Source organism: Pseudophryne corroboree, chromosome 6, assembly GCF_028390025.1.
Source record: "Pseudophryne corroboree isolate aPseCor3 chromosome 6, aPseCor3.hap2, whole genome shotgun sequence".
NCBI classification, from domain to species: Eukaryota; Metazoa; Chordata; class Amphibia; order Anura; family Myobatrachidae; genus Pseudophryne; species Pseudophryne corroboree.
The window spans coordinates 70,372,206-70,384,944 of record NC_086449.1 but is presented as its reverse complement, the minus strand read 5'-3'; positions in this window follow the sequence as shown (position 1 = coordinate 70,384,944).

The window sequence follows — 12,739 nt, the reverse complement described above, 5'->3', positions numbered from 1 at the left end:
AGTTGTAGTGTATGGGGACCCAGAGGCACATGTACAATAATAATACAGAGAGTTAACGTTTTAGGTATAGAAAACCTGCGCTTCTCTCTCTGCCTAAATAGCTGCCTTATGGGATAGATGCTACCTGTAATCACAATAACATAAAAAAAGAGATTTCTCCCACAGCACTGGTTTATAACAGAATAATAATATAGCTTTTCTGCTAATAGTTGTAGTTATTTTATTTTTATTATATATAAAATCAAAATTGAAAATAAAAACACAATATATGCACACCAATGTGTGCTATTTCACATCATACAATACAGTTGAGTCTGCTATATACTGCATATCAATGTGTGCTGTTTCACATCAAACATAGGCCCTCATTCCGAGTTGTTCGCTCGCTAGCTGCTTTTTGCAGCAGTGTACACGCTAGGCCGCCGCCCTCTGGGAGTGTATCTTAGCTTAGCAGAAGTGCGAACGAAAGATTAGCAGAATTGCGATTAAATAATTCTTAGCAGTTTCTGAGTAGCTTGAGACTTACTCCTACACTGCGATCAGCTCAGGCCGTTTAGTTCCTAATTTAACGTCACAAACACCCCCTGCGTTTGGCCAGCCACTCCTCCATTTCTCCAGCCACTCCTGCGTTTTTACCTGGCACGCCTGTGTTTTTTTAGCACACTCCCTGAAAACGGCCAGTTTCCGCCCAGAAACACCCACTTCCTGTCAATCATACTACGATCACTCGAGCGATGAAAAAACTTCGCTCGAGCTTGTGTAAATCTACAAAGTTTTGTGTGAAAGTACTTAGCGCATGCGCGCTGCATACCATGCGCATTTTTGCCATTTTTTTCACTTGATCGCTGCACTGCGATAATCGGCAGCGAGCGAACAACTCGGAATGACCACCATAGTTGAGTCTGCTAGATACTAAAAAAACCAGACCTTAAAAAATGTTACAATGTTTCACTCTGTGTGCAGCAATACTGTCTGTTACAGTCTCACCTCTTCTACTACATTTGTTGCTAAATTCCTCAATATAATAAAGGGCCCCATACACTAGAACGATATGTCTGATGGCTGAAGTCGGAGGCGATTTCCCTTGAACTCTCCCGGGAGCTTCCCGGGAGTGGTTCCATACGATTCCATACTACTTGGTACATTTTGCATGCGATATATCTGAAGTAGAACACTTCTTCTGGAGCCAATTATCTGGCCTTATTAGTATGAACCTAGCAGAGCCGGTGCTAAGGTGTTCGACGCCCCCCTGCAAACTATAAATATGCGCCCTCCCATATTCGTCAAAGGGTCAGCGTGCGCCTTTGGTGCATGCCAGGAAAAGGGGTGTGGTCTCACAAGTAAGGGGCATGGCCACACAATAGTAACCCCATTTAAATTTACCCCACACAGTAGCACAAGCTTATACGTAATGCCCCACCCGTAGTAGTAGCAGCATCCTTATACGTAATGCCCCCCCCCGCAGTAGTAGTGTCGTTATATGTAATACCCCTTCCCCAGTAGTAGTAGCGTTCTTACATGTAATGCCCCACCCGCAGTAGTAGTGTCGTTATATATAATGCCCCTTCCCCAGTAGTAGTAGCGTACTTACATGTAATGCCCCCCCCGTAGTAGTAGCGTCGTTATACGTAATGCCCCTTCACCAGTAGTAGTAGCGTACTTACATGTAATGCCCCACCCGCAGTAGTAGTGTCGTTATATATAATGCCCCTTCCCCAGTAGTAGTAGAGTCCTTACATGTAATGGCTCCCCCCAGTAGTAGCGTCGTTATACATAATGCCCCCCCCAGTAGTAGTAGCAGCGTACTTACATGTAATGCCCCACCCGCAGTAGTAGTGTCGTTATATGTAATACGCCTTTCTCAGTAGTAGTAGCGTTCTTACATGTAATGCCCCCCCCAGTAGTAGTAGCATCCTTACATGTAATGCCCCCCCAAGTAGTAGCGTCGTTATACATAATGCCCTCCCCAGTAGTAGTAGCGTACTTACATGTAATGCCCCCCCAGTAGTAGTAGCATCCTTACATGTAATGCCCCCCCAAGTAGTAGCGTCGTTATACATAATGCCCTCCCCAGTAGTAGTAGCGTACTTACATGTAATGCCCCCCCCAGTAGTAGTAGCATCCTTACATGTAATGCCCCCCCCAGTAGTAGCGTCGTTATACATAATGCCCTCCCCAGTAGTAGTAGCGTGCTTACATGTAATGCCTCCCCCCTGTAGTAGCGGCCATAATGCGTGCGCACACAGACATAACTCACACACACAATTCACACATATATACACACCAGGGAGGTGTGGTGAGCTAAATGGCTCAGGAGGCACTGGCTAATCCAAGAGCCAGATTTACATGCAATATATGAGCCAAAGGGTACATCTGGGCATTATACACATGTGCAGCAGTGTAAACTCCTGGAAATCTGGTGAGTTTTGATTAGAGATGTGTGGAAAGGATACACAGGTGAGGCACTGCTTCACCTGCCATAGACTTTTTACTCCAGAGTTTGGGCTATAAAAATTATTAGAATAATGCAAAGAAGATATTTCAAACAAATTCTCAGTATTTTTCAGATATTTTATTCAGTCAAAACTCTGGTTTAAACGTAAGTATGACAGGAAAGGCTCTGCCTCACCTGCCTCACCCCACCGAACGTCACTGATACACACATACACACCCACCACACACACACACACAACCCCACCATACACACACACATACATTTCCTTCTCACCCTCCACTTACCTAAGTCTGGATGGCTGCCACTGTAATTGCTGTCCCTCTCTCTACAGCAGCCTGGTCCGTGTAGCCCTGCCCCCTTCCATTCCGTGTATCTCCGCCCCCTCCTCTGATCCATACAGCTGCTGTCACACAGGTGAGGGGAGGAGGCGTTTCATGCTGCCAGCGCTGCTGCCTGTCATACAGTGACAGGCACAGCAGCTGGCAGCCGGGGGAACAGGATGGCGCAGTAGCAGGGAAGGGATGCGGAGCAGGGGGAGCGCCTCTCCGTCCCAGCGCCTCCCTGCACTGCATCCCTTCGCTGAGCGGGTAGCTCCAGGCCTGGAACCTAGATCCATTTTCTTCCTTCCCCAACCCCCTCCCTTTCCCACTTTGCTCCATTTAAGAATTTTGTTTTGTTAGAGTTGGAAGTTTGGTACATAATTCTAAAACCTTATATATGATGTGGCATATCCCTTTGAGAATTATTTGATACTTATTAGCGGTATATTTACTAAAGTGTACGTTTCTTTTAGAAGTGTTGATGTTGCCCATGGCAACCAATCAGATTCTAGCTATTATCTTCTAGAAGGTGCTAGATAAATGATTAGTAGAATCTGATTGGTTGCCACTTCTCCACTTCTAAAAACTCACACGAAATATACCCCATAGTGTTCAGGGGTGTAGTATGGTGTGCCGGCAGCCGGGATCCCGACCGCTAGCATATTGACAGCTGGGCGAGTGCAAATGAGCCCCTCACTGCGCTTGCCATGCCACGAGCACGGTGGTGCGCGCTATGCTATTTATTCTCCCTTCGAGGGGGGGGGGGAGGGTTGTGGAGAATAGTTGTCGATATGCCGGGTGTCGGGATTCTGGCGCCGGTATACTGTGCGCCGGAATCCCAGCAGCTGGCATACTGAAAACCACCCGTGTTTAGGCCAGTGGTTCCCAAACTTTTTTGAATCATGGCACCTTAAAGTATCAGAATTTGTTTCATGGCACCGTTTCATATTGAGATATTTTTTTACAATTATTAAATTAAGTAAATTGTTTATATGTCGTCCTTAGGTTCAATTCTGTTTTGAGGGACAAGATTTGCTTATGATTGTCCGCATATTTTATGATTGTCAGCCAGTTTAGAAAATTCTAAAGAGAACCAATGAGATCTCCCAGAATGCTGTGCGGCAGGAGGTCCCTGTTCACATGATCAATGTTAACATCACGTGACACATCTGTGATCTTACCAGCCGCTGAATTTCTAAGGTTTGTTATGATTTTTGGTGTATTTTTATACATGTTCATATGTAATTATGTTTAGGTATGGGATTACTTCCTTACAGTCAATCTTTTATTTTCAAAGTGTGACTTGATTCATTTATTTAATGAGTGAGATATGCAGCTGACTGTGGTTTGCAAATAGCATTTGGATATAAATACTAGCAATTTGACAACATTTGCTTCTGAGGAATATTACCTCAGCGAAACGCGTTATGCCCACTACTGGACTTAAACTGGGACACCTGCATTCCCTAATTAACAGGGACACCTGCATTCCCTAATTAATCACTGCTCATCCAGAACCAGCGCAAGAGCAATACTTTTCTCCAGTCAAGGAGAACCTGCAGCCATCTTTCATGCAAGGAATTCTTGCTAAATAGCCGTACAGACATGCCATCTAGGGACTGTTAATATACTCTTTTTCTATAATTGGCAAATCTGGAATGAACTTTAACGCACATACACATATTTCTCCTAATATTTACTGTACATTGGAGACTATAATATATCTACCACAGTCCTTTTTTCCCCGCTTTCTCAGATGATTTGCCAATCGTTTAAGGTCATGTGATGTACAGATATGTCCTCATACATCTAGCCTCAATACGCCACACAGCATGCGATGCATGACACGAGTGTGCTGACAGGTCCCTTTCATCTATGCTAGCGTCAGGCATCTTTTTGCCGAAAATGCATCTTCGTCGCAATGCAATGCAGCTAGGACGCACCAGGAGACTCTGCTGATTAATATGATATACGACACTCATGGCCTCATGGGACCTGGTTGTGCCAATAGAAGCTGTTTGGCACGACAGCAGCAAGCTGTAGGGAAAGTAACTGGGTGGCAGTTTTTACATTAATCAGAATATAGGGGCAGATGTATATGAAGCCTGGAGAAGTGATAAAGCAGTGATAAGTGCAAGGTAATAACGCACCAGCCAATCAGCTCCAATATGTAAATTGGCAGGTAGGAGCTGACTGGCTGGTGTGTATAACACCTTGCACTTATCACTGCTTTATCACTTCTCCAGGCTTAATACATCTGCCCCTATATTCTGATTGATATAAAAACTGCCACCCAGTTACTTTCCCTACCCTCATCATCCCCAGAGCTAGTGGATATTGCTACTGCGCCACGATATATTGTCAGTCAGAAATATCATGATCTCGTGAGTGTGCCTAATCCAAAGCTGCAGATGTCAGTGGGAGGTAACGGGGGGGGGGGGGGGGATAGGGGGCTGAGCAGATGCGGGCGTGTCGCGGATGTGCCTCTGATAGCTTTTACGTACAAACACGCAGTCGCTCACACTGGACATCATGTTCCCTGCCAACTGGTGCGAGTTTCCATGGTGCAACGAGGGTGGGACTAAAGACGCACAGAGGACCTGATTCAGAGACAGCCAATGGATTTTGTACGGCTCACCTTTGAAAAAGCTGCATCTTTACCCAGCGAAACATGTCAGGAACTTACTTCTACTCCCTCACACTTACCTCTATGTATCTTACTAGAGCTGCATGACTTATACCTAAGAGCCTGAACCAAGCTTCCGGACCTAACCAGCCTGGATTTCCTACTGCGAACACTCTTTCAACACCTAGCGACGTATTCAACCACGGACACCCTTTCAACGCCTAGCGACGTATTCCACCACGGACACCGAATGTAATTGGAGGGCTACATAATTACGCTCTGTGATTGCACGCCCAAAGGGATTACCCCTCTCTCGGTGCATGGATGTGGTAACTATGCATTATTGCTGCACAGTCCTATACTGGTGCAAAAGAGGAACTATGCAAGTGACTTTCTATACGACTGGCTGTGTGTGTGTGTGTGTGTGTGTGTGTGTATATATATATATATATATATATATATATATATATATGGAACAGGCATCTTAGCATACTTGTTTCGCTCACTCATGGACGGAGTATATGACCTGAGGTATTGAGCTTTCTTTTTGGCTGCTTTGAATCTCATTTTATGATTTTTTTTTTTTTACATTTTCTAATTAGAGAAGGTGCAGCTGCAGCGATCTCTCCATACATATCTAGATACAGCCGGCCTCTACAGGAGCACAGGCTAGATACAGCCGGCCTCTACAGGGTATATACAGCCAGCCTCTATAGCGCAGTGTCATGTTTGACTTGAGTTTATTACTATTCACATGCCTCTAATGTTTGGCGGGTGAATTACAAGAAGAGGTTTACCACTGGAGATGCAGGCTGATGCAGAGTGGCACATAAATGGTTAACCAGACTTGACTGTGGAATACTGTATTAATTTGTGCAAGATGTAGCAGAATTCTAAGTTTAGCAGACTAATTACTCTCCCTTTAAGACAGGAATGTGCAGCACCATACTTTAACACTGATTATGGACAGCAGATGAGTAGTTACACAGCTATGAGCAAAGGCTTGAATTCAGGACCAGAATGTGTCACAATCACTGTTACAGGTAATGAACGTCCACAGATATGAGGGAATACAATATAGACGGGTCCGCAGGAGCCATGGGCACTTTAAGACTTTTCAAGGGTGTGAACTGGCTCCTCCCTCTATGCCCCTCCTCCAGACCTCAGTTATAGGAACTGTGCCCAGGGAGACGGACATTTCGAGGAAAGGATTTACTTTTATACTAATGGTGAGCTTCATACCAGCTCACACCTCAACCATGCAGCACATGGCATTCAACAGAACACACGCCAACAGGCATGAACCATTTGCAGCAACATGCTGAAAATAAATGTAACACAACTTGTGTAACTATAATGAACAAACTGCAAGTAAAGTACGCACTAGGTCGGGCGCACAGCATCCTCTACGGGCTAGGAGAAAAGGATTTACCTGTAGGTATTAAAATCCTGTTTTCTCATACGTCCTAGAGGATGCTGGGGTCCACTTCAGTACCATGGGGTTATAACAAAGCTCCAGTACGAACGGGAGAGTGCGGATGACCTTGCAGCGCCGATTGACCAATCTTGAGGTCCTCATCGGCCAAATTGTCAAACTTATAAAATTTAGCAAATGTGTTTGACCCTGACCAAAGAGCTGATCGGCAAAGTTGTAAAGCCGAGACGCCCGGGCAGCCGCCCAGGATGAGCTCACTTTCCTAGTAGAATGGGCTTTCACCAACTTCGGTACCGGCAAGCCTGCTGTAGAATGAGCGTGCTGAATCGTCCCTCTGATCCAGCGCGCAATAGTCTGCTTAGAAGCAGGACACCCAATCTTGCTGGGAGCATACAGGACAAACAAAGCCTCTGTTTTCCGTATCCGAGCTGTTCTTGCGACATAAATCTTCAAAGCTCTAACCACATCTAGAGACTTTGACTCAGTGAAAGTGTCAGAAGCCACTGGCACCACAATAGGTTGGTTTATGTGGAAGGATGGAAGAAATTGGAAGAAATTGTTGACGAGTACTTAACTCCGCCCTGGAAGATCTGGAAAGGGCTCTTGTGAGACAAGACCCCCAACTCAGACACCCGCCTTGCAGATGCCAAGGCCAAAAGCATCACCACTTTCCAAGTGAGAAACTTCAATTCTATCTCCTGCAGAGGTTCAAACCAATCTGATTGAAGGAACTGCAACACCACATTAAGGTCCCATGGTGCCACTGGAGGCACAAATGGAGGCTGGATGTGCAGAACCCCTTTCATGAACGTCTGAACTTCTAGAAAGAAGGCCAATTGTTTTTGAAAGAAAACTGATAAGGCCGAAATCTGGACCTTGATTGACCCCAATCTAAGGCCGGCATCCACACCAGCCTGCAGAAAATGGAGAAAACGTCCCAACTCATACTCTTCCGTGGGAGCCTTCTTGGATTCACACCATGACACATACTTTCTCCAAATACGGTGGTAATGTTTAGACGTTACTCCTTTCCTGGCCTGAATAAGAGTGGGAATGACTTCTTTGGGAATATCCTTTCGGGCTAGGGTCCGGCGCTTCACAGCCGGCATGGCTTGTCAAACGTAGCCGCGGTAAGTCTTGATACACACACGGCCCTGCTGCAGTAGGTCCTCTCAAGGAGGAAGAGGCAGAGGATCTTCTATGAGTAACTCCTGAAGATCTGGATACCAAGCCCTCCTTGGCCAGTCTGGGGTAATGAAGATTGCTCGAACTCTTGTTCTTCTTATTATCTTGAGAACTTTTGGAATCAGTGGAAGTGGAGGGAAAACATATACCGACAGAAACACCCACTGGGTCACCAGTGCATCCACTGCTATTGCTTGAGGGTCTCTCGACCTGGAACAATATCTCTGAAGCTTCTTGTTTAGACGAGATGCCATGTCTACTTGAGGAACTCCCCAAAGACTTGTCACCTCTGCGAAGACTTCTTGGTGGAGGCTCCACTCTCCTGGATGGAGATCGTGTCTGGTGAGGAAGTCTGCTTCCCAGTTGTCCACTCCCAGAATGAAAATTGCTGACAGAGCTCTTACATGTCTTTCTGCCAAGAGGAGAATCCTTGTCACCTCTGCCATTGCCGCTCTGCTTTTCGTTCCGCCTTGCCTGTTTATGTACGCTACTGCTGTTACATTGTCCGACTGGATCTGCACGGGATGATCTTGAAGAAGATGTACCGCTTGTAGAAGGCCGTTGTAAATGGCTCTCAATTCCAGAACGTTTATGTGAAGGCAGGCTTCCTGACTTGACCATTTTCCTTGGAAGCTTTCCCCCTGTGTGACAGCTCCCCAGCCTCGGAGACTTGCATCCGTGGTTACCAGGACACAGTCCTGAATCCCGAACCTGCGTCCCTCTAATAGGTGAGAACTGCGTAGCCACCACAGGAGCGAAATCCTGGCTTTGGGGGACAAGATTCTTTTCCGGTGCATGTGTAGGTGGGATCCGGACCACTTGTCCAACAGGTCCCACTGGAATACTCTGGCATGAAAGTGGCCAAACTGTATGGCCTCATAGGCCGCTATCATTTTCCCCAACAACCAAATGCATTGAGGGATCGACATGCTTGTTGGTTTCAATATGTGTTTGACCATTTTCTGGATTTCCAGAGCCTTTTCCACTGGAAGAAATACTCTCTGTACTTCTGTGTCCAGAATCATCCCTAAAAAGGACAATCTTGTGGTTGGTTCCAACTGCGACTTTGGAAAATTCATGATCCAACCGTGTTGTGGGAGTATTGACAGGGAGAGTGCGATGTTCTGCACCAACTGTTCCCTGGATCTCGCTTTTATTAGGAGATCGGCCAGATAAGGAATTATATTGACTCCTTTTTGATGAAGGAGGACCATCATCTCCGCCATCACCTTGGTGAATACCCTCGGTGCCGTGGAGAGTCCGAACGGCAACGTCTGGAACTGGTAATGGCAATCCTGTACTGCAAATCTCAGATAAGCTTGGCGAGGAGGATAAATGGGAACATGCAAGTAAGCATCCTTTAGGTCTACTGACACCATGAAGTCCCCCTCCTCCAGACTGGAAATCACTGCCCTCAGGGATTCCATCTTGAACGTGAACCTTTTCAGGTAGAGATACATATTTTTCAGGTTTAAAATGGGTCTGACCGAGCCGTCCGGCTTCGGAACTACGAAGAGGCTTGAATAAAAACCTTCTCCTTGCTGTGACAAGGGTACCAAGACAATGACCTGATCCTGACATAATTTTTGAATTGCCGTTGTTACTGCCTCTCTTTCTGGAAGAGAAGCTGGCAAGGTCGATTTTAAAAATCAGCATGGGGGGACGTCTTGAAACTCCAGTTTGTACCCATGGGACACTATTTGTAAGACCCATGGGTCCAGGCCAGATTGAATCCAGATTTGACTGACGAGTTTCAGACGTGCTCCCACCCGAGCGGACTCCCGCAAGGTAGCCCCAGCGTCATGCTGCAGATTTGGCAGAAGCATGGGTTGACTTCTGCTCCTGGAGACGCTGCGGATTTCTTTCCTTTTCCCCTTCTCCTACCTGCAAAGAAGGGGGAACCTTTGGCCTTTTTGTATTTGTTGGGCCGAAAGGACTGCATGTGAGACTGATGTGTCTTTTTCCGGTGCAGGAGCATAAGGCAAAAATGTCGACTTACCTGCGGTAGCCGCAGAGACTAACGCATCCAGCCCATCATCAAACAAGGCCTCACCTTTATACGGGAGAGCCTCCATATTTCTTTTGGAATCTTCATCAGCATTCCACTGGCGATTCCACAACGCCCTCCGAGCCATGGTAGCGGCTGTTGAACCCAAGAGTCCAATATCCTTCATAGCTTCCAGCATGTATGCGGCAGCGTCTTTGATATTACCTAACGTTAGGAGTATCTTGTCTCTATCAATTGTGTAAATTTTCGATGACAAGTTATTTGACCATTTTTCGATAGCACGACTCACCCACGCGCAAGCAATGGTGGGTCTGAGCAGCGTACCATTGGCCATATAGATTTTAACGTAGTCTCCATTTTGCGGTCTGCTGGCTCCTTTAGTGAAGCCGTCCCAGGTGCAGGGAGAATCACCTTTTTTGTTAACCTTGACAGTGCACTGTCTAACACCGGGGGTGACTCCCATCTTTTCCTGTCCTCTAATGGAAAGGGATAAGCAATCTGAATCCTTTTGGGAATATGAAATTTATTTTCAGGATTCACCCAAACTCCCTCAAAAAGAGTATTTAGCTCGTGGAAAGGAGGGAAAGTTACCTTACATTTATTTTCCTTATAGAAATAAGCCTTCTCCTGAGGTACAGTAGGGGCTTCTGTAACTTCTAAGACCTCCTTTATAGCAACAATCATATATTGTATGCTTTTTGCCAATTTAGGATCTATTTCCCTGGAATGACTATTGTCGACACAGGAATCAGAGTCCGTGTGGGTATCAGCATGTACAATGTTTGCAAACGGTATCAGCATGTACAATGTTTGCAGAGGATTCGCCTGCGGATGAGAAAGCAGAACCCTGAAAAATCACATCTTCCACTGATTTTCTCCAGCTTTCTGCATGAGACCCAGACTTATCTAATCTTCTACTGATATGATTCACACTATCACGTATTTCTTTCACCCATTCAGGCTTGTGGTGTGCCGGCAGCACCACCACATTACAACTCTGTGTCCCTAAAATGGCTCCCTCAGGGGAAGAACTCCCTGCCACAGATATGTCACACACGTGCACAAACACACCACAGACACTCCGGGACTTGTAGGGGACAGACCCACAGTAAAATCTATCAGAAGGACACAGATAGGAGCAGCCAGTTCACAAACCCAGTGCCAGTAACACAATGCCTGTGAAACACAAAATGCTCACTGACATGCAGCGCTTTTTTATAATGTAAATACACAATATAAAGCACCAATTTTACTGTGCCCCCCCCCCCCCCCCCCCTCGTTTTGCACCCTGATAATTGTATTCAGTAGTGGAGGACCAGCGTTGTCTCTGCAGCCTGAGGAGAGAAAATGGCGCTGAGCAGTGTGCTGGCTGACTGAGGAGGAAGCTCCGCCCCCGCAATGGCGCGTTTCTCCTTAGAGAATCTGATAACTATATTTATACTGGTGGTGGTAGGGCTGTGCCTCGGCATCTTATGCCCCTTTTCTACCATTTTTTTAAGGTTTCATGCTGCCCAGGGCGCCCCCCCCGCGCACTGCAGTGCCTGTGTTGTGTGGGCAGTATGGCGCGCTGCGCTCCTGCCAGCCACGCGGTACCTTTAGCCATCACCTTTATTGAAGATCTCTCTTCTAACACTCACCTATCTTCTGACTTCTGGCTCTGCAAGGGGGGTGACGGCGTGCTGTGGAAGTGAGCATCTAGGCACAGCTAGCGTTCAGTACCCTTCAGGAGCTATTGGTGTCCTGTCAGCTAGAAGCAGAGCCATGAAACTCTTTAGGAAGTTGGTTCCTACTTCTGCCCCCTCAGTCCCACGAAGCAGGGAGACTGTTGCCAGCAGTCCTCCCTGAAAATAAAAAAACCTAACATAAGTATTTTCAAAGAAACTCAGTAGATCTCCCCTGGAGTGCATCCAGTCTGCCTGGGCACATTTCTAAAACTGAGGTCTGGAGGAGGGGCATAGAGGGAGGAGCCAGTTCACATCCTTGAAAAGTCTTAAAGTGCCCATGGCTCCTGCGGAACCGTCTATACCCCCCCATGATACTGAAGTGGACCCCAGCATCCTCTAGGACGTATGAGAAAGTATAATATCACCGGCGTGGGAGAACTCAGCTAGCTGGTTTATAACAGCCACACTAACCAATGAACAAGGCCAGGCTGGGAATGTTAACTCTAATTACAAACCCTGTGCACCTACTGGGCTGCATGTACACAGAGCCTAAGAAACAGAAAACACAGGAAAACACAGATGGATCAGCTGAGGTGCATTCTGAACAGAATCATAACAGAGTTGGGGATCTGACAACTGATAATGGACTGAGGGACCAGCTGTCGGCAAAGGAAGGAAACGGAATGGCTGAATGTAGTTCCTACTCATGGATTTAGGCCTGAAGATGCAGGAGGGTAGGCAATGAGGACAATGAACGAGAATGATACACTGAGAAAGGTTAATACAACCAAAAAACCAAATAAGACAGCGCTTCTCACTTTGTATAAATTGAATTCCTTTTACTTTTAAATATACAATTAATACAGTCAGATACCGGCCAGTATCAATATACACATTAAATTAAAAATATACAATAAAAACATTTGACAAAGAATATAACCTTTTATCTAGAGCGCATTGGTATCGTCTAAATATATAATCCATATATATTATATGGCATGATCCCAATATCGCTTTAAATAAACAATAATTTAATTAAGCAATCA